Below are 23,171 nucleotides of genomic sequence, written 5' to 3' on the forward strand. Positions count from 1 at the left end.
AAAACTTGCCTTAGGTAAAAGAAACAGAATTATGCAATTTTCAGCTAAAATAATTTTGCCCTTAAAGAGAGAGGGAAACATATCTAGTCCATTTTCCCAAGGAGAGTCCACTTGTGAAATTATAATTATTTTATTGGTCAAAGCTCATTTCTATTTAAAAAAAAAGAAATTTAGACTAGGGCTTATGTGAAGCTAGCAGGAAGCAATCTAATGGAGCCCTGTGGCCTGTATAGGTTCCAAACTGGGCCAACAGGTCAAATGTTCTTGGAATAAAGCATATTACATTCACAAATTACATGCATAGATGTGTATATATAAAGATACAGATCTTATTAAGACATGAAGTACAAACAGTCTGTATTGTTTCTACATTTCCATATTCCAAGGTGAAAGAGGGCAGTGCTGTCTCCTTATCACTCTGTCAATCTTAGAAGTCTGTTTTGCAGACTTGAAAGCAGTGAAGCTGAAAGGCTTGGAACATGTCATATTTAATGGGACTGACTGAAATAACTGCTGTGAAAGTACACTGTCACAGCCTAATAAAACTGCATACCCAGCAAGGCTATGCTCACTGCAAAAATGTTCTCTTCAAGCCTTGTGATTATGGTGCTGGGTCAGAGAGGTGCTGCTCAAACCATAGTAGTAGCACATGGCTAGTAGTAGTTAATAGATGAAGTTCAAGACATTGTATTTATCACAATTAAGGGGTCCATGATATTTTACTGTCAATGCAGATGAGGTGTTTTCTCCTCATGCCATGACCCAGCATGCAGAACAGCAGAACCTCATCCAAAAAGGAGCTGGAAGCAGCCCCTCACCCGAAGCTCCTACAAAATTGCCTGCACAATATGGAATAGACTAACAAAACTTTCCCTTATTTTCCCCTGTCATGCCTTTTTTCATCTCTTCAGTACTTGAGAAAGATCTGATGCATTTTTTAATGGCTTGGCACTTCCTCTACTGGGCAGGAGTTGTTATCGGTGGTTAGGAAATCTGGTTTTCTACACTGCTGTGGAAAGAAACAGTTAATTCTAGTTTCTCATCAGACCTGAGCATGGAGTTCATTGTGTCTCAAAAGCAAAGGAGTAACTAGAAAAAATCTGTGCTGTTCTCTTAGCACTAAACTGTGTCTGCCAGATGGAGCAGAGATTTCCCTCTATTGAAGGAATGATTTTCCTGGCATTTGTGGTGATGCTGGTGCTGACAGAAGCAGTAGGTACTGGGCTGTGGTTGGTTTAAGAATGTGCTGATCCACCACAGGTGAGACAATATTCACTAAAATCTGACTCCTGTCCTCGCTCCTGGAGACCTCTGCTGCCAGACATCAGTGAAGCTTTTCCTCTTCCATTTAAAATTGAAGCCCAACCCAAAAGCTGGATGCTACTTTCACTCCACATTGCCAGAGTTCTCATTTAAAAATGTTCCAAAACTCCAAAAGTGGGATGTTTCTCTGCAGAATTTTTATAAGCCTCTTAAGTTCCTGCATGGGCTATAACAACCTCATTTAAGCCACAGGGTATCTTCACTGACATCAGCAAATTTGGCTCAATATCCTCCAATAGAAGGGCAATTTGTTTCCATAATAAACAATGCCACAAATCACAAGAAAAGCAGAAGAGCTGCCAAGATGTCTTTAGCCCTTGTAAGAAAAAAACCAAACTCTTCTGCAATCAAAGGATTTTGTTTTCATTTTGGTGAAGTAAAATATTGCATTCTCTCTGAGGGTTTCTGTCTCTGATTCTATCAGTCTTTTGGCGTTAGGAAAAGTAGAGACTGCACTGCAGTGTGAGACTGCAGAAAGCCACCTTGGAACAGGAAAAAAGAAAATTATAAGAAACATTTCAAGCAAAACTGAATGTGAAAACTATGAGAAAAACTTAATTCCCATTATGAAGGACTGAATTTATTAAAACTACTTTTTTGCTGCCCCCTTCTCTGAGTTACTATTACCATTTTAACTTAACCTCTATGGAGGAAGAAAAACCTTTTTTTTCCTGAATAAGCATTAAATATGTAATAAATTTATGATGAATGCAGCAAACAAACAAAATAATACATAGAAAACATTCTTGTTTAAATTAAAGTATGAGTATTTCTTAGGAGATGAAGCTCATGTACCATGAAAACACCTCAGAGAGATGTTATTTAATGGTGAGTATTTCTTCACTCTATATTCAAAGTAAATAGCACCCATAAACAGTTGCTATTCACCAAACATAGAAGGACTGGATTTGGATGCATTTCCATGTACATTTCCTTAGTCTCTGATGTGCCCTCTTCTTAAGCAAGTAAAAGGGAACAGAGTACACACTGTCTTGAGAAGTACAATTTGCTTTTCAAAAAGATCCCTTGCTAGCAGTGCCAAGCTCCCAGAACATCTCCTTAGTTAGAATTTGTGACAGAACTTAGCAGACTTATTCATTTTCACTTTCTTCCTGAAAAATAGTAAATAGCTCAGCATACACATGCCTTTTACGTGCCAAGGATATATTATTTTACTTGTAGATCTTATTTTTATAGCTTGGTTTGTTCTAAGACTCATAGAAAACCCTCAAGGACAATCAAGATAAAAGTGTCACTGAGACTTTTCCCTTCCGAAGTAAACAGCACATATTAGCCTACATATCATAACATTTGAAGTATGTTTCAAATAATGTAGAAAACACAGATGAGTGTGTTGAACTCAGTTCAGGAATCAGTTTGAGAGTTTGGAGTACAGAAGAAAGGTCTGAGAGTTTCTTTTTTAGGTACAACTTCTCTCCCTTCTTTCCTGGCTGTTAACAACCCACAGGTTGTTATTATTATGGTGCAGGATGTCCTGTGGTTTCAGAGGAATGTGGGAAGGACATATTCCAAAGTGTCTGTGATGATCAGGACAATCTTCTTTGAACTGAGACCTGGGCTGTCACTGTAGGCAGCTAATATGTTTCAGAAGTAATTTTTTCCTGTAACATTTACTCAGCATGTCATGGTTTTGGGTGGGTTTTTTGTTGTTGCTGGTTTTTTGGGTTTTTTTGTTTTGTTTCATTCATTAGAGGGTAGCCATGAAGCAGAAAGGAAGAAAATATAATCTGAAAGCATATTTTCTTTTGTTTCTGTCCTTAAAATTACATCCCTGGCAGGTGAGACAATAATGTGAAATCTTTACATATATTTAAAGAGAAATGGGTTATGTTCTGACTTCACACTTGACTAGGACTCGAGCCACTGCATTAGTGAAGATGCAGAAGAAGGTTGCTCCTTTTGGTATGGGGAGCAAAAGCAGAAAATGTCTGTCCAAGGTAAAAAGGGGAGAGTTGTTATTTGAAAACTGTCTAAATTCCTGTGCATATCAGAGGAAATTAAATGGCATTTGCTTGCACTCACAAAAATTACTTCAGTGTCATGAGAAGGCACTTAAGTAAGATTTAAACTAGAAAACTTTGATCACTGAAAATCATTCAGAGAAGCACAAAGGTGCATTTTCTCTGTTTTTTGGTTTCCCTGATGCACCACTGACACTGCCCTGATTCAAAATCAGCTGCCCCAAACTTGTCTAGGCTGGACTGCACTTGCCTTTGTGTAAACTATGATATGTCATAACACCAAAATCACTGCAGGCTTTCAGTTTACTTTCAGAAATGAAGAACCTTGCTGGAAACTTAAAACTGCTCAGTAAATTCCAGATGTCACCACAAACTGGAATCAATGAATCTAGTCATTCACTTATTATATATAAAAGGAAAAAATGTGTTTTTAAGAAAAGCAGACATGCAAAGAAAGTGAGAACTGCAGGAGTGTAAATCACAGACTGCAAAGGGCAGTATTTATAGCCTACTTTGAGATCAAGATTATCAATTAAGGATGATAAGAAGCCAGGACTTTAATTTGAGCAAAATGTTCAACCGAGGAAGTAGGATAGACATAAGAGGATTCCTTTTGAGCTATTAGCTGTTTGAATTGATTGTTAAGAGTCTGGAGGGATGGTATCACTGCAAGCATGTTTTCAATCATTAAACTCTCCCTGACCTCAATAGTGGCAAGATGAGACTCCAAGATAGAAGAGAAAATACCTGTAAGACTTGACCATGATTCACACTGAGGCAAGGCCTTTCTAGTATTTTCATGAAGACATGAAGAAATACATGAAATACTTGTCTGTCTGTGCCTGTCAGAAACTGGCCACTAAATACCATGATTTATGGTGCATTACCCTAAAATGCAGTGGGTTACTTTGAATAATTGGTAGATGCAGCCACTCCTTTCACTTTCCAAGCTGTTTGATATTATCATTCATTTTTCTACTGAAGAACATCAGCTGAATTTTAAAACCAGTGTGGGGTGAAGTGAGGTTAAAGCTGCCCACTGGTTGTTCTTTCCATGTTCTTCCATTCAATAAAACAATAGCAGAGCTTTACACAATGGAATGCCTCTGGAAAAAGCAAGCGAGAAAAGCCTGGCTGCAGCTTACAGAACCACAGGGGGAACTTAGCTAATTATATGACAGAGCAATTTATGGTTTTTGTTTGACGCCATTCAGTAAAATGAAGACTTCAGGAAGTTATCATTCTGAGCTTTAGTTTTTCCAAAAAGTGAACATTCTGTAGGTAATGGGTCTGGAACATACACCATATTTGCTGACTCTTTAAAATACTCTAACACCAAATGAAATGAAGTGCAAATTTGATCAGGAGAACAACTAATTTTGCACATGTTGTCTGCATAAGATTAAATGGTAATATGGAAGGTGGGGGATTTCAGGAAAAGGAAGATTTAGTTTATAGGGAAAAAAGCAGACTTCCTTGTTAAAACCTCTATGGTAATAACTGTATAGATTAAAAAGATATTGTGTTTCATGGACCACATATTTTAATATCTCAATACACTTAAAAGATAAATCTGGAACCTTATTTTTGTTGTATGTAACAACAATCAACTTGCACACAGAGCAACATGCACTGGAAAATGTGCAATATTTGATCAAGATGTGCTTGTGAACATTAATTTGTGTGTTTATTTTCTGTGGCTAACAGACTCTGTCACCTTTTTTTCCTTTTGGTTCCCACATAGATACTTACAACTTAAATATGGATGCTCCAAAGGAGACAAAAGAAATATGTCTGGTTAAAGACACGGGGTGTCAAGAAATATTTCTGGTTAAAGACACAACAGCAAACAGTACGTTTATGTATATATATATGCACATAACTAGGAACTCAAAAGAGCTTGCCTACACACATCCAAAAGTGAATGTAGCTAATTGACTATAGTAATGAGTTAGTAATGAGTGTTAACTAAAGAGTTAGTACCAAGCATAATACAATTTTCATTCATTTCCATGCAAGAAGTTCTGTTGTGTAGAGTTTTAATATATTTCAAAAATTTTAATATTTCCAAAGACAATGTCATCAAAATGCCCATTTATTGATAATCTGATAAGGAAATGTTCATCCTGAGAACATTTGCCAGCAGCAAACACTCCAACTTCTCCAGACTCCTGCTTCCCTAGATGCTGATACTACATATATGTGCTGTTTGCCATAAATGCATTAGCAAATATTCTCTTATTTTAATTTCATCATAAGATTGAATATTTTCTCACTATGAACATTTGACATAATAAGAAATTGCAGCAATTCTCTTTTTATAAGTGAATGACAGAACATGTAAATTAAGTGGCTCTACAAAAAGTATTTCACAACTATTTGTAACATCTAGTTTATTCGTTACAAAAGCAAGAACTGGACACAACATTCTCATCTAAGAACTGTTGATTTCACCACAGAAAACCAAGGTAAGATTTACTGTGTAGAACTGTGTTTACAGCAAGCACTGAAGCATTTTTACTGGAAAAAACTCTAAGCATGATTTTAACAGTTTGGTAACCTAAACTCACTATTAATGCATCTGTTCTTAAAGCAGCCTTTAAGACTACAGTAATTTACTGCAAAACAGTCTAATGAGAAGGCATGCATTTATATAATTTTACACCTATATAAAAATCAGATTTCTCATCCTTAATACATTTCAGGATTACGAATACTTTTGTACTCTGCAACAGAAAATAAGAAATTCTCTATGCTTCTCTTGAACTTAAACTGGGATAAATTCTTTATGCTTGTGCAAATTTTTTGGGTTGATACATAAGCATAATCAGTTCCTAAGTAAAAATCGTTCTGCAAAACATTTGTCTTTCAACAAAGCTGCATTTTTTTAATGACCTTGTATTTATGTATGGTTCCATGCTAGCTTTTTTTGGGTAATTTTTATCTTTTATGACTTTGACTAAATAAATTTAATTCAGAAAATATGTGAAAGAGGCCACCTTATGTAAGTTATTGCATATCATTTAACCAAATTTTAAGTAGACTAGCATGGCCATGGCAAATGAAATTAATATTTTACAATGACAAATTTTGGGTTCAGAGAGGTAATAATTTGTTTCATAGATAACTCTAAATCTCTGCTTTAAATAAAAGGAAAGCGTTTATTGATTCTCAGCCTTTTGAACCTGAGAGATTTTATGAGTTCACTGTGTAATTCTAATGAGAGCTGTTTTAAAGGTGGGTGTTTAAATGAAACACCTAAAAGTAAGCACCCCAATAGAGTAGCTTTGCTGATTGGCATGCTAATCCACCTCCTGCTACCTTGCTCTGCTGGCAGAGCAAAGAAAGGCTCAAACTGCTGCCTGTGGGTAAGACACAAATTTCAAAAGACTTCCATTGACTTCCAGTTTAGAATCAAGGTACATGAAGAAGTTATCCAGGACTGACTTCATCCTGACAAGAATGCATCAAAAAGAAAATGCAAACCAAACTGTGGGGTGGGAGAAGAAGCTGAGTTACTGTACAATCCATGTCCATGTCCATGTTTGATTGGTCTGTGGCTACAACCACCTTATTAGAAAGCATATTTTCTAAAATATTCTTTAAAATCAGAGGAACTTACTACTATGCCCCTATTATAAATACTATAAAATGAGATACTAGTAAGAACTCTGCTTTACAAATCAGAGATTATGTGCTTTTATGTCCCCTGAGGAATAGAAATAATCACAAGGATGATGTACCCACAAGTAAAGGCTTTTCTGTGCCAAGAATTTTAATCGACAAGCAGTAATGCCAAGACAGCAAGAGACAGCTGTGTAAGCTAAAAAAAAAAGAGAGAGAGTTTTGATGGAAAAATAGCATGGAGTTATTCAGCAATTGCAGCTTTATTTTGTAGGTTGACACACCAGTTAGTAATGGGATTTGGGCAGGTGACGTAGAGCTCACAGCTGTTTGGGAGCTTCTGTAATTTCTTTTCAGTTAAGCATGCAACCCTGCAAATAAGTGTTGCTGAAAGAAGTTAAATGATCAAGAACTAGTTTGGTGCACTAGTTCCCTTTTTTGAACTGGACATTGAGACAAAACCTTGAAAATGCTATTGCCTACCTCTCTAGCAGGCAGATACCTCCGGAAGTCTTGGACCTACTAACAGAAGACAAGGAAATCGAAACTCCAGGAAGAATTTGTTCTATGGCCCAGCTAGATAACTTACAAAGGATTAACACACAAAGGTCCAGGCACCTCCTTCAACAAGACAAGCAAAATGTGCAATTAGGTCCCTGGAAAACAACTGCTGCTTTAATCTGAATCACAATAGAACTGAAGCTGTCAGTCAAAGATTCTGCTACTTTCATGAAGTGATAATTGGGCTGCCTTCAGCAAGGCACTGGCTGTGTATCTGTCACAGCTTTTAAGGTATCATTGTCAGGACAGCACAGGACATTACACCCATGGGTTTTGCTTTAAACACTGCCACATGGTCACAAGCACACAAAATAAAACAATGAACTGTAGAACAAGTTCCTCACAACTCAGTAAAACAACACAACACTGAAATGCTTTTGTCTTTAAAATAAAATAATCCACAGAGCTTTGCTCTCTGCCATATGTTTTTATTCACATCTTCTGAAGCCAGTGAATTCTCCTTGCTGTGGAGAGAAAAATCCCCAGGCAGATAAACTGCACTTGGACTCCTCCTAATACCCCACACAGCCATGCTGCTCTGGGAACAGCAGCGTCAGTCCAGCTGTCAGAAAGTAAGGCCTGAGAAAAGATGACCAGCAATAGGATGGAGACTTCTCTCACATCCATGAAAATGCTGCCCATCCTCTCATAAATTTTTTCTCCTGGGCAATTAGGAAACTTATATACTATTGCAGGAGATAATTGAAAATTAATGGATACTTGCCCTATGTGTAGCCTAACTGCTGATCTGCAAGTAAAATCCACTTTCCTGAAGCAAGAGACAATTGAATTAATGTCTCTGGGGAACTGAGTAATTGGTAAGTTTGTTCTGGCCTGCTACATCTTGTCATCAGTGAGCAGCACTATCCCTGATACAAGCCCTTAACTTGTCCTTCTCTACACAGATTTCACTGGTATAGAAGCAGAGGTACTCCTTGAGTACCTTGTTGTCCATCCTGTAGCAGAAAGCTGGCATTAATTCCAACTCATTTCACTGTAATTCTCCATCCAGCCATGCATCTCATTTTGCTTGTGAGGGGTTATCAGCTGCCTGCCTCCTCTCCCTTTTCTGAGCATGGCATGATGAAATGTAAGAGAGGACTTAGTATCATCCAAATTCATTTTTCAAGCCTTGACATCTGTTTATGACTATTGCTAGAGTGGAAAAGTGGGAATTCTCTTAAATTTCAGAGATAGTATCTGTTGTGTCCAAATACCTGACTAAAGCACACTGTTTTATACCCAAGGACAGCACATGTGGACTGCTTCATGCCGCTCTGATTTGATGCAGAACTACCATCACACAGCCTCTGAATGACCTCTGTGCTGCCAGTTTTAGAGCTTGGTGTTATGGCCTCATCGTGCAATTTAGTAGCCTAGAAATTGTCTGCAAATCTTTTTGCAGCCAGAAAGCAAAGCTTTTATTTTCTCAAAGCCAAATACAAGCAACAAAACAGAGGCACAAGAACACTTTTTTTTCTCCTCATCCCTTACGCTGGATATCTTATTAAAGGCATTTGTGCTTTAGCTTCTATATTGACTGAATTGAAACACAGGAATCTTAAAGTAAAAATTAGTTTTTTATGGTGGCTACAGGCATAGCTTTTGCTTATGCAATTTACTGGTACCCCTGCCAAGCAGCATGTTTTTCTCCTTCTGCTTTTTTTACCATGTGAGGGTGTGCAGAACACTCTGTTGCAGCAACTATATCTCTTTTCTTGTATCTAAAGGAAATTCAAAGTCTGAGTTTATATATTTCTGCAATTCCAAAAATTCCTGGGCACAGCCACTGGAGCAATGGCCAATAAGTGTTCAGGGCAAACAGCACTCAAATTTAAAAATGTATCTTCAATGTTCCTTGACCCTTTGTTTAGGTCAGGATAATTAATAGATTTGTTTTTAGATATGTTGTACTACTACATTAGTTTAATGACTTAAGAAAGAGAAGAAGAATATTTAAAAAGAAAAGTCAGAAACTTACCACAAATTCAATTATGATCTTTCTATAGACTTTAAAAGTCAAATCTTTAATTTACTATCAGAAGTGTTACCAAGCTTACGAAACAGCATCTTGGTATCAAAACCTCAGTGATGGGCACAAAGAGTCCATAAAAGTGCAGTCTTCAATCAAGAAGCAACAGTGGTTCATAAATCTGGTTTTGATTTGAAAGTAATTTTGAATCTCTACAACTTATTTCATATATAAATACTTAAATTTGATCCTTCTCCTATGTGGCTTCTTGCAAAGAATAACAGTATTTGGAAAAATTATGGAATACAGCCCATTTTCCAGCCAGTGGAAGATCACTGTACTTCAGCACGCGACACTGGGCTTCACTCAGAATTACTTTAAAAGCACAAAACAATTTATATTTTCTCTAAGTAGACACTCCACAGCCAATATTATCACACTGTAAGGATCTCACATGTGTGTATCTTCAATGTCCATTTACTCTGTGTTTAACTCTACCTCATCTCTTCTGTCCAAGTTTACAGCAAAATAATTTGACCTTGGCCCTGGATAACTGCAACTAAACTAAGTCAATGGAGCCACAACAATTGATGGAAAGATCTCCTCCAGGTGTTTAAGCATGAAATTTTCCACAAAAGTCAATTTAAATTGCATCCTTTTAGCTTTTAAGATTTCAGAAATCAACCCCTTCCAGTGTGGAAGTGTTTTTACCATAGGATATTGCCCAAACCCTATTTCTCTCTCCCCCATAGTGATTTTTGCTCTTGCAATGATATGAATTTTCACAAGCAGCCCAAAACTGTGCGAGTCTCTTCACATCTATACTGTCTGACAAATTCATTCCATCTGGTATACACTGACATAAATTCATGTCTCCTAATATTCTCTTCTCCCCCAAATAATTTTTCTGTAGAGAACAAAATGCTTCAGGATAGTTTCTCAGGTTTTGTTTGCTTACTCATTTTATAAAGAATAAGCTAGTTCTTTCCAAGCTTTCCTCTTTACCATGACATCTTTTCTTACATCATTGTCTAGACTGAGTTTCAGATTTGTAGGACTTTTGTGGCTGATTATTTACTGAGCAGCTCAGTCCTATTTCCAAGTAAGTGACAAAGATAACAATTTCAACAAGTCCTAGCAATTGCACTTCCTACTTTCACTTGCCATTCTCTAGACATATTTAATAGTCTCAGTTCTCATTCTCTTCATTCAGCCTTTTACCTAGGTTTTCTCTTGCCTACATTTTTATCTGAATAAAGTGGAATTAACTTTTTGTTACACTGTCATGAAGCAGCTCCCAATGAAGTATCAAAGCTGTGTATTTCCAGCACTTTGCTCTCAGTCATTATGTAAAAAAGCATTGTTTTCCAATTTCTTCCCATCCCTGGCACTTCCCCAGAAAAGCTCAACGCAAGGAAGAACAAACAGTAATGGTGGAAAAACTGAGCAAAGGCTGTGGTAAGGAGAGGATGAGACCATCCTTTCAGCAGGAGCATGGATCAAAGTGATCATGCCACTGGTAGGGGTACAGTTCCTATTCAAATACATTTGAAAAATCAAAACCAAAGATTGGTTTTTCTTTTCCTTGTTTTTACACTGCATAAGAAAGTTTTTAGTGACTGAAGGGCTTAGCATGGTGAAAAAGTCCCATGAGTAATGTACGACTGGACCAGGCTGACGGCCCTTTTAGAACACCATGTTTACATGGCATTGATATAAAAACAAGTCTAAACTTGGAGCCTTACTTAGAGAAAAAAAGGGTTATAAAAGCTGTTTTCTTGCATGTCTTCATTCAAAATGACTAAAGATAAGATTAACCCCTTAGCCAAGCTGCTCTCCCACTCCTGCACAAACCTTCTCCCCAGTATTTATAATGACATAAATACCTTAGTGGCAACTTTATGAAAAACATCTCTGGTTTAGATTAATATTAGCTCAACTGTAGCTTCTTCTAAGGAGTTAAAATTGAGAATTAAAGCTCTACAAAAAGCCAGAATCCATGGATCATGTTCTCCCCAGACAAAGCATGTGAGAGTTCATATGCCAGAGAAATTTTTACATTTTCAAATGTAATTGGAATTGAGCAAAGCAAAGTGTTATATTTGCAGACGTTTGTCTCCAAGGCCTTCATAAACTTAAGTCCTTTGAGAAAGTGTAAAATATTTATAGAAACAAGAGAACCATCTTGTGCTTGGTCTAGTTTGTATTTGTTAGTCTATCACACTGCAGATTATCACATGCTGCTATTGATTATTTCATGTAGATCACAACACCGGCTGAGAGAAATTCCCCTCTCCAAGAAACTTGATGAAAGTAGGAAACAAAAGAGGTATTTTAAGTGGAAGCAGATGTCTGAAATTTCTTAGTAAGGCTGGTTCTTGGTTCATCTGCTCAGTAAAAAGTGTTAGGAAATAGCAAGGGGGCCTGAAAAACGTAGGAATTAATTTTAGATGGATTGTCATTATTTTTTTGACTTCTCTGGAGCAGCAGAGTTTCATTGTCACTTAATTCCACTCTCAGACCAATACATCACATTCTTTGTTATTAATAACAACATTATTCTTACTATGTTCAAGGCAGCTTAAAAAGTGTTACAGAATTCATTTCTTCAATATCCATTTCAAATTCAGTTTTGAGAAAGGGTAGTCATCCTTCCTTGTAGAAATCTCTACTAAACTGAACAGAAAAAAATATCTCTTTTGCAGAGAGGTTTCTTATAGCAAGCGTGGGAGCACACACACCAAATAAGTTTACCACAGAAGATTATTTCTTGAAACAAAATTTTCTGCGTGATGAATCTTCTCTCCGTTTGTACTTTGGTTACTTTCTTATGCTTACATCATCAATGCAATTGTGGGGTTGAACTGGGAAAAATTAAACATTTCTGATATTTGTACCTTATAGATGTTTCTACATTAATTTTATGTCTCTCAGCCGTTCTGTCTTAGTTCAGAATTAAGTTAGCATCAAATGATATCTTCCTGTGGAGAAGTCTTTTGGTTTGTTTGATAAAATCTTCTGAAAATTAGGAATATCGTCATCAAAACAAACAAAATAGAAGATGTAAAATTCTATTAACATGTTTGACAATGGCAATTCCCCCTCATGCCCTGTTTCCAGTTTAACATAAATAGGGTAAATTTCATGAGCACAATCAAAGGCACTTCACTACCAAATATCAGTGTAGATCTCCAAACCACAGAAGATACATAGCTACTCAAAAAAACAAATAAAGAAAATAAACACTGTCAAAACACCTACTCTCCTCCAACCTTCTTCTTGGAAATGAATGACCAATTTTTTGTAAAAAATTAACAAAAACAATAAATCTAATGTGATGAAGGAACAATCTATGGAAAAAAATAATCTGAAATTATTATGATCTGCCTGGGAAGGAGTGAAAGCAGAGTGCTGAGGGCAGAGAGCATGAGGCAGTGCTCACAGTCCCTCCCATGGCTGCTCCCTTTTGCTGTCTCCCAGCACTCCAGCAGCCTGGGGAGGTCAGGACCTTCCCACTCTCCTGCTGGGCCAACATCACCGTGTGCTTTGTGGGGAAGAGGGCACCAAGCCTGGCGCTGGCCCCAGGATCCCACTTTGCTGCCTGACATAACTCACACAAGCATCTCTTTCAGGAACTCTGAGGAGTAACATAAAGCAAGAAAATACCCCAATTTATTTTTCAGAGAAATCAAAGGACATTTTTGTAAGAGAAGTCTGGAGAGTATATTTTGGAGTTGGACAATGTTTGGAATACATTTGCAAAAGTTTCAAGAGCCTTGACACTGGAAACAATGAAATAATCTTTTTTTCTTTCCCGATTCTTCCATTGCTTACAGAAACCAGCCGTTAGATGATCTTTGTAAATAAGCAGGGTTGCATTCAAGAAAATAAACTTTATTACAAATTTTTCCTTCTTTCAGGCAAAACAACCAGACCTGCTGGAAAAGCTGCCTGGGCAAAGCTGGAAAGCTGTAAAGTGCTTTGATTAAAAGACGTTTGGTTAATAAAACCCAAAGTCAGAACACTGGAAAAATGGAACTAACGGCAATATTTTAGCATGTGCTGACTGAAATGCAAAAAACAAGTGTCTGGAAAGTACTTATTGAGAGCGGGAAAAAATATTTCAAATATACTGTTATGCTAAATATATTTTAAATGTATTTTAAATATACTGTTATGTTATTTAAGGTGAGATACACCTCTCACTGTTTTGTAAAGAGTAAATGCCAGACAAATATCAAAGATCTCTATAAGAGGCTGCTAAGTGTGGGCCCAGCTTGTGATGTTCTAATTGCAGTAATTATTCTGTCTTTTTACTCACAGGTTGTGCAAAATGTTTCTAAAGCCATCATCTGAAGAGGAGCAGAGACACTGTCCCTGTGTATGCTATGGAGAGATTCATTTTACAGCTTCTGCTCAGATCATTCATACACATTGCATGTTTCCAATGAACAATTATGTGAAATAACATACAAACTATACACTCTGAGTGCACCACAACCAAAAAATAAAGCCATTCTCCTTCCCTAATCATACCATTGTCCTGAATACCCTTATTTAATTTGATGGTGAAAACATGCAGATTCTGGGGTGCATGTGGGGCCCCCATCACTTGACCATTTTCATCCTGAAACATCCCAAATTATCATTATAACCCTGTTTCCACTGCACAGGCCCAATGTATCTTTAAGCATCTGCATAAATAAAAAAAACACTCCCCACATTTTGGAACTAATTTAGACATTACTGTACAATATACATTTTAGTCTTTACCAAGAACTCACCACATAAATATAGTTATAACGTTCCAGTCAGGACTGGAACTTACCACAAAAAATTTGATAGTTATATTTACATTTTCCATAGCCCAAAATGGTTTAAGTGTAGAAGTATATTATATTGATTACGTATCCTTTGTTGGGTACTAGTTTTGCCAAAGTCCCTTAAACTATGACTATTTATCTAAACTGGATGTGTGTTTTCCATTTTGTATCTTCAATAATCTCATATTGCAGTTAAAATAGCCACTCCAACTTACTTGACAATTATAATTAATCTTTATATACAATTTTGCCCATTAGTCAACAAAATACTGCAGAGGTTTCTCTGAAAAGCAACCCATTCATAATTTATTCTTCTTATTTTCATTTATTTTGCTAGAAAACATCAGCTGGGTGAAATTAAAGGTGGAAAAGACAGTTTTAAATAATGTCTTCTTCAAAAAAGAGTTCCTAAAGTTGCTGAAGTGATCTGTTTTGACAGTTTCAAAACAAAATAATCCCTTTTGTATGTTTAAAATGATTTTTAATTTGAAATTTAAGACCCAAAAAATATTGCTTCCAATGAAAATGAAATGTTTGAAAGGTAAAACATGCTGTCAGCAAAACGTTTTTCTGGCTTGCTGAAATTGTACACTCTTGTGCTGATTTGAAACCTAATACAGATTTAAAAACTATTTTAATACATACATACATATATATAGACATATATATATATATAAAATTTATCTCTCAGTATACATATAGAGAGATATGAAAACATATGCAAATGAAAACTAAGATGGAGAAATAGATATAAATATATCAATGAGCACACATTTATGCCCACCAGAGTCATCTTTGAAATCTAATGGGCAGTTTGAGACTAAGACTGGCCATCAAATAGAATCTTAAAAATTTACATGCTTCCTGCACTCAGGTGCAATAACAATAAACTGCCAAATCAGTTGGGGACTTCCTTAAAAAAAAAATCTCTCAATAAATGCCTTTCTTCCAAGGATGAAAGGAAATAAAGGGAGTTTAAGGCTTTGAAAGGAATTGAAAGCGGACTCCCAGTATCCATCTCTGAGTTTATATTAAAATCTCATTATGTGCTTAGGCCTCTGAAAGGGGCTTGGCTATAAACACAAATTTTTAAAGCAGCAGCCTAAAACTTCAAGGACTGCTGCTGGTATAAGAAATAGATGATAGATACTTGAAAGAGAAAGTCTGAAGTGCTGGTAAGTTAGTTGATAAAAACCATCTTTAGGAGAAAGCAGAGAAAGGTGCTGAACAGAAGATTTTGGGGCTTTTTGCCAAACACCTTCCAAAACTGGAAAAACGTATTACTTTCCAAGCATAATTGAAAATTTTAAAACCTGTGTTTTACTCCTGACTTCACTCAGCTCTCTTTAAATGTGTAACTGATAGTATTATTCTCACTGTACAGCTAAGCAGTGGGCTTACATTAGCCCACTTTAAATATTTCACACAGCTGGAAGTTGTCAGCACAAGGAATAGGAACAAGGGAGCTGCAAACATTCTCCTGCAAGTACATGCATGCTGGCACCCTTTCAGGTTTATTTGTTTTTAAGGTTATGCTAAGGATGTTAGGCTTTGATTCCATCATTTGTCCTGGTTTTGTCCCATTTACTGACAGTGGATGATTCAGATTTCAAACATACTGCCTTCAAAAGAAAAAATCCTACGTTTATCTTTGTCTTAAAATTGGTATGCAGTGAAACCCTCCACATTCACATCTCCCCCAGTGCCTGACAAGAGTTTTTTCAAACAGTGAAAATTGAATAGATCTTGATCTTACAGACTGGTTGGGGATAGGAGGGGTGGTCAGAAGCAAATAATTGCTAGAAAAATATTTCCTGAAAATAATCCCTTGCAATTTTCGTTTCCTTATTCTAACTTACAGATGTGACTGGCCTAGAACACCAAGATACTCCACCACCATCCAAAAACTTTAAGAAAGTTTGGATTCAAGTGTTAACATCAAATTTAAAATTTGAAATGTGTGTATGATAGTTCTTATTCAATCATAGCCCCAAAACTAGGAACATCAAAACATAAAATCAAAAAGAAAACAAAAATTCCTGCTTCTAAATGGCTCTGCAGTACAATAGTCTGTAAATTTTAAAAAAAATTGAGAAAATTCTTCCAGAGGCAAGAAGCCTGCAGTATTTTGTAGCAATCTACTTAGTGAGAGTTTTGCAAATTATAATGGATTGAAGGATTCATATTTGTGCAATTTGCATTTGATCACATGCAACAATAAAGCATTCGTGGACTTTTTACTCCTAGATAGATGTCCCTTCCTACTGTTTTGGCACAAAATCAGAATATTCAGGTAAATGAGCCACAGTCAAAAACAGATCTGCAGGAAGTTCTGGTATTTGACTTTAAACTGCTCATTGGAAACTATGTTCTTCCCACAGAAGCAAAGTTTGCAAGGACAGAGCTTTCCCTACAGCTACTCCACAGTCAGAAGAAGACAAATAAGTTTTTCTCATGTCTGACTAAGCAATCAGCTAACAACAAAGTCCAAAATATTCAGGCTTTAACCTCAACTATCTGAGAAGTGTTCACCCACCAATGCAGTTTAATGAAGTGCTCTATTCCTGATCTCACATCAGCTTCTGCCCTGAGAGGAACAGCATCCATTCCACCAACAGCTGGGAGCAGTTCTGGCTCTCTGGCCCTGTGAGACATCAGAAGGATTTGCCCCTGACAAAAAAGTATCCTAAGACATTCAGTGTCACAGACTTTAGAGAAAAATCAAAAAAAAATTCAAGAAGCGCTCATTGAGCACCATGCCTTGCTAGGAATTCATCAAATCCAAATGTTTAATATACATTAAACATTAATATGCAGTTATTGAGGTTTAATGAATAAACATCCAGCTTTAATGGCACTGGGAAGTTGTAACTTAGTCTAATTTGCTAGCTTTTATTTTAGTGCTCTGCTCTCCTAATAGATCAGTTAAAAGGGTGGGGTTTTGTTTGTTTGTTTTAACATAAACATTTCTGAGAAAATAAAAGTACTCATTTATAGGATGTTATTGAAACAGTTTTATGCCAAGCATGTAACAATATCTGTCATTGTCTGATACAGAGGCAGAAGCCAACACTGTCCCATTTTCTTACACCACTAGAGAATTCGGTGTAGCAAGTTCATCTGACAGTAAACCACATTCTGTTTATGCTTTATCCTATCATCCCTCTAATGCCTGTCTTTCCCCCCCAGCAATGAAATGTATGCCTGTGTCATCCTCATTCATGCCAACTTTGTCGAAAGATTTACTTTTTTCCGCTATTTCCCTGAAAATGTCAAAATATGGGACTGTTCTATGGTTCTTTTACTGAATGAAAAGTAACAACATTCTCCATTTGCTGCAGCAACTAATATTTAGATCAGGAAGAAAGATTCCTGCCTAAAATTTACATGCAAACCTGTACAGGCCAGAACAGGATGTTTTAGGACATGATTTTGTTTGTTCTTCACTTTTAATAGTAAGCCGCAATGTACTCATTAAAAATTGGCAAGAACACAGACAGATAAATTAAAAAAGAAAAAAGTATTTGTGTTGTGGCCAAAAAAAGAGAAAAAAAAGTAGATGCAGAGGAAAACTCAGGCCTATTTTACATTGCAAAAACTAGAAACTTGCATAGAAACCAGGGCAGAAAGCTACAACATTACAAGAAGAGAAAAGTTAAATTTTAGAATAGAAAAAGCAAATCTTATTGCAGTCAGAAAGCATAATTATACCTTTTTCTTGTAGGAAAAAATATATACATTGTCAAAATTGTACATGGATGTAGCTGTAGTGATTTAATTTGATTTTTGTTCATTAAGCTACAGAGCTGAAGCTTCATTTTACCAAATTCAGGGGTGTACATCTGTTGGCTAATATCTTTTTCAAAGTTGTGGGCACAGAACTAAAAATACAGCTCAGACTGAAAAGGAGGGAAGTTCTGTCTATGTTTGCATGGAACTTGCTGTAGCAATCCTGCTCTAAGCAAACAAGAGGTATCCAAAGGTTGTAGTAAAGATTCTTTTCCTGTCTCTGATGCAGTGGGAAAAATGGAAAAGCTTTTGGTATCAGTTCATTCTTCCCATCTGTGGGTTACAAAAGTTTGTCTTTCTATCCCCTGATGTTGGGCTAATGTGCTTACAAGTATAACTGCTTTCCTCTTGTGCAACAGAAAAATAAAATACACTGTGTTTGCCCACAGACCTCAACTTCCAATTTTTTCCCATTTTCCTTGTGTATGGAACATCCCTCAGAGCACTTCAAATAATACTATGAACTTATTTCACCTTCATAGAGGTATTTTACCTTTCAACTCCTTCTCTGAATGTGCCCAGGACCTTGTTTAATTAATTTCACCACAGGCTCTATGATTCATAGAAGTAAAATTGTTTTCATACTAATGTTTCCTTGTTCACTGTTGCTCTCTTCCTGCTTCCTTTATGTCTGACCCCAGACAGTCATTTGGCAATTCCAAATCAGAATAGATTTGTTTTTCAAAAGCCATGGGCAGAGCTAATGACACTCAGAATCCCATGAAGTGGGTGTTTCAGAAATTGAATAAACAGCTCCTGATTTCCACTGACCAAAGAGGGGATCATTAAGGTGAAAAAAGTAAAAAAAAAAAAAAAAAACAAACCACAAACCTCTACAAACAAAGCTCTTTAGATACCTTTAGAACAGTGGGAACTAGACAAGAATGTGATAATATATTTCCCAACCAGGGGGAACTGAGCTGGAAATAATGCCAGTCAGGAAAGCATACTCAACTTTGAACTTTTCTTTCAAAGGTGAGAACTTTCATGCAGTGAATTCATGTGAATGGGTGTGAATTCATGGGAAAGAGCCTCTGAAGTCATAGCCAGATTAAATTTAAAACCACTCTGTCTGAGGTGTAAATGCTGATCCAAAAATTTGGAAGTGTTCTGATGGAGCAATCTTCTTATCTCTCCTAAGATCTTAATATTGCTTTCTCTCTGATATGTGAAATTCTGTAAAATCTCTTATTGCAAAGCAGCAGTTACGGAAACACTAATAGAAGTCAAATTAGAAGTATCTTCTGATAATTTTCTAACATGGCTGCACGAGAATGTCAAATGTTTTACCTTTCTAAGATCTCCTGATGACTTACACTCTTCGTTCCTCAGTATTTTTCAGCTAACTTCTGAGTCAGCTCAAGTTTAGTTTAGAGAAGACATCATTGCATTATTAAGGTGAAAAATGAGTGTGTGAACTGAGTATCAAGAAAATATAGAGTCCATCAAAACTCAGTAACTACTCACATCTAGACATCATCCACAATAAAATAGCAAAAACATGAATATATCTCAAATTGAAAATTAAACCCCAGATATCTTCATGCTTGCTGACATTTTGCTTCCTGTGTTTATCTAGAATAGTACGTCTCCAGTGTCTATTAGCCACATTCAGCAAACACAAATTTCTAGAACATTGACTCAGATGTGAGGCCCAGATGTTCAAACTGAAATCCAAAATACATCTTAGAAGTATTTCCATACTCCAGAAGGTGTTTAAACTTACAGCTCTCCTCTTGATCTGACCTGAAAGTTTCCTCACTGTTTGCTTTGTACATGCTTAGAATTGCCCCAGTCTAAATAGCTCAAAGCCTTTTTCTCACATCCCTCCCAAGATAGGATCTAGAAATTTGGCAAAGGAATGTTTAGGCCCCCTACGGCATCCCAAACATTAATCATTATGGAATAATACCCAGAGCATGCTGACAAGATGAGATTCCTTAGAAAATGCAGACTTGCTCACTGTCTTTAAAAAGGCTGGGTGGGAACCTGCAGCTTTCACACAGCAGCTTAAGGCTTGCAGGACTCTGCAGGTGAGGGTGCTGGATCCAGCAGGCTCCTAAGCACACAGACATTCAGAAGGCTCATTTCCCTGCCCTAACCACCTACCTTAGCTCCTGAACAACTGATGCCAAACTGTTCTAGAGAAAGGAATTCGCCACCAAATGGACCAGCCAGAGTAACCAAGGGACAGCATTGTCCCTTGTTCCACCTTCCTGGTTCATCTGGGAGTCAATTTATCAATTCACATCAAAGAGACAGAATTTAACCCTCAAGGAGACAGCTACAAAGCAATTCAAGACCCTTCCTTCTCCTCCAGCTCTGTCTCAGAAGGAAGAGGAATGAGTGCTCTTTCCTCTGGCAGAAAGGTGTGAAGAAGACTTTTGCTGAGGCCCAGCATGGCTTTTCTGCAAACTGTGCTGCATTCAGACATACTTAAGCCAGCTTTAAAGTAAGCTCAAGAGCTTCAAGGAGTTATTTACAGCGACATCAACTCCTAAAGCAACATATTTACCATGGTAAAAGTTTGTCTGTCCCACTGTACCACAGAGTCTGAACTCTGTATGGGTGTGGCTCTTCAGTTACACTATTGCTCCAAGATCTTTATTGCTTTTTGTTGGTTGGTTTCATTGTTTTCTGGATTGGAGGTTTATTGGGGTATTTTTTTTGCTAGCAGTATTACACTCCCTAATTAGCCACCACCTTGTTTGGTTTCAGCTTTAAGGCCCTGCCCTGTGTGAGGAACCTCAGTGGATAAAGAATTCACTATTTCCACCCTAAAGACCAGAAAACATCCAAGTTTGAGGCACCAAGGTCATCTCTTAAGCCCAGCCTTCCAGTTTTGTCATTCCTAAAAATCAGAGGGCACCCTAGATAAGGGTTTGCTTAGAACTAAAACCTCACCAGCAAAACCATTGACCAAATTCACAATTAAGTGAATTAAGTGCGTGGTGGGGCCTATTAGGAGGCAGTGAATCCACACAGATGCCACCAAGAACAGAGTATGAAGGCAGTAGAGCTGTATGGATATTATGAAAGGCACAAACAGCCTCCTGGATCCCTATTGTTGATGTGCAGAATGAAAAATGTTATTGTCTTTCACTCTTCAAGATGAAATTTCAGAATCGTAACTTGAAAACAAGCAAAAAACCCATCTCAGCTTTGTGCTTACAGAATAAGAATTAGAATAACCTGTGAGATACAAGCATGCTTGGAACATTATAAAAGCCATTTTGGCAAGTTGCAAATGTAAAAATATTTTAAAAATACACCTCTGGCTTATCTAGATATTCACACTATAATGAGATATGAGGAAAGAGAAATTTTCCTGACCCAGCATGAGAGCTCAGGTAAATTAAAATGATGTCAGCACTAATTCTTCCCTTAGGACTGTATTTGCAAATGTTATATATAAATTAAACAGATGACATTCGTACTTAAAACTTGATTATAGGTTTCATTTTCAATTCAAAGTAAGCATTTTTAATGAACTTACAGTGAAAAAAGTAAAAGCAAACAAAACCCACCCCAAAACCAAACAGGAGAATATTGTCATTAGGGTACATACGAAGTGACTGGTGCAGCTTCATAACGCAGTGCTTTATTTGACTGTATTGATTTGTTACAGTAAAACATACTGATTTCTGGGTGCAGATGAACTCTAGCTCCTTTAGCCACATAGAAAGACAACTGAAGTACTTAAGAAAAGCAATTTTAAGAACAATACATGCAATTTCCTGCATTTGCTTCCAGTAAAAACATATGTAATAGAAATTACTGGAATTAAGTCTATAACCAGCATGACGAGTTCAGCTCAAAAGACTTGAAAGCTTTTTTTTTTTTTAGCTGTGCAGATCTTTTCTCTCTGAGGCTTACTTTCAGTATGGGTTTTCCCTGACAAAATAAACACTCATTTCACAAAATTCAGTGTAATAGATTTCTGCTGCATTCTGTCACGATCACCCCTCAAACCTTAGCATTTCTTCTCCAGAGTAACAAGTGATAGGACAAAAAGGAATTGGTCTCAAGTGGCATCAAGGCAGGTTTAGGTTAGATATTAGAAAAAAATTTCTTCCCCAAAAGGGTTGTCAAGCACTGGGACAGGCTGCCCAGGGAAGTGGTGTGGTGACCATTCCTGGAGTGATTTAAAAGACATGGAGATGTGACACTTAGGGACGTGGTTTAGTGGTGCCGTTGACAGTGCTGGGTTAATGGTTGGGCTTGCTGATCTTAGAGAACTTTTCCAACAAAAATGATGCTGTTCTCAGCACCAAACAAATTGCCAGCAGCCCCAGATCCTCCAAAGCTGTGCTCTTACATGAGCTTGTGGAGCTCAGTGCACTCAAAGGCAGAGCTTGTCCAGCTACATCATGCAGAACAAGAAAGTCTGATGGAACTTTTTATTGGAAATAGTGGGAGCCTGTCCCTTCTGAGGGACAGCAGTCCTGCCTCACCTGTTTGTCTGTCTACTATACAGAGTGCTCTGCCACAAGAGCCTGACCCCAGCCAAAATGAAGGGGTATTTACAGTCTCAGAACACTGGTGGCAGGGCAAGACAGCTTTCGGCAAGGTCTTGGCTTTTGTTCAGGTGGGGAATGCTTCAAGAGGACAGGGAGTCCAGGAGACTTCACTGCTCATATTTGATGCAAAAAGTTTTGTGAAGTCGAGAGGCCAGGAAGCAAAGCTGCTCTGCACGGCTCTTCTTCCAAGACCAAAGGTATGGGGGAGAGATTTATTTTCAGACCTTTGCAGTATGTCTGTCTCAGGAGTTCAAAACTTGTTTTCTAGGAAAAAAATTGTCTTGGTCTGAATGAGTTTTGCTCTAACAATAATTAATTCCAGAGTCTGACAGGCTTCTAATGTCTTTTAGCTCATCTGTTTTAAGGAAAAGGAGAGTAGTTTTGCATAAAATTCAACTTGTCTTCCAATCCATTAGGAGATTTGGAAACTGCTGTAGATCTTTAACATTTGAAAATGATCCATGATTTCATAAATGCAGTTTTGGAGCTGATTGTTCAGAAGATAGTATAACTTCAGTGAGGCAAGAAAATCTTCTCATAAATCAACAATCAATGAAGCCAAATTCCTAATTTTTCT

The 23,171-nt window shown here is 37.1% G+C and overlaps 1 long non-coding RNA gene across 2 annotated transcripts in view; it reads right to left on the reverse strand.

Moving 5' to 3' along the window:
• Nucleotides 1–223: 223 nt before the first annotated feature.
• LOC135444972 (uncharacterized) overlaps nt 224–23,171 on the reverse strand; it is a 205,395-nt gene continuing 182,447 nt past the window's right edge. For both annotated transcript variants that reach the window (XR_010439394.1, XR_010439393.1), the window contains one exon: nt 224–1,805. This is a non-coding gene — a long non-coding RNA (uncharacterized LOC135444972). The remainder of the gene's footprint in view (nt 1,806–23,171) is intronic.

Source organism: Zonotrichia leucophrys, chromosome 3 (assembly GCF_028769735.1).
Source record: "Zonotrichia leucophrys gambelii isolate GWCS_2022_RI chromosome 3, RI_Zleu_2.0, whole genome shotgun sequence".
Lineage (NCBI taxonomy): Eukaryota > Metazoa > Chordata > Aves > Passeriformes > Passerellidae > Zonotrichia > Zonotrichia leucophrys.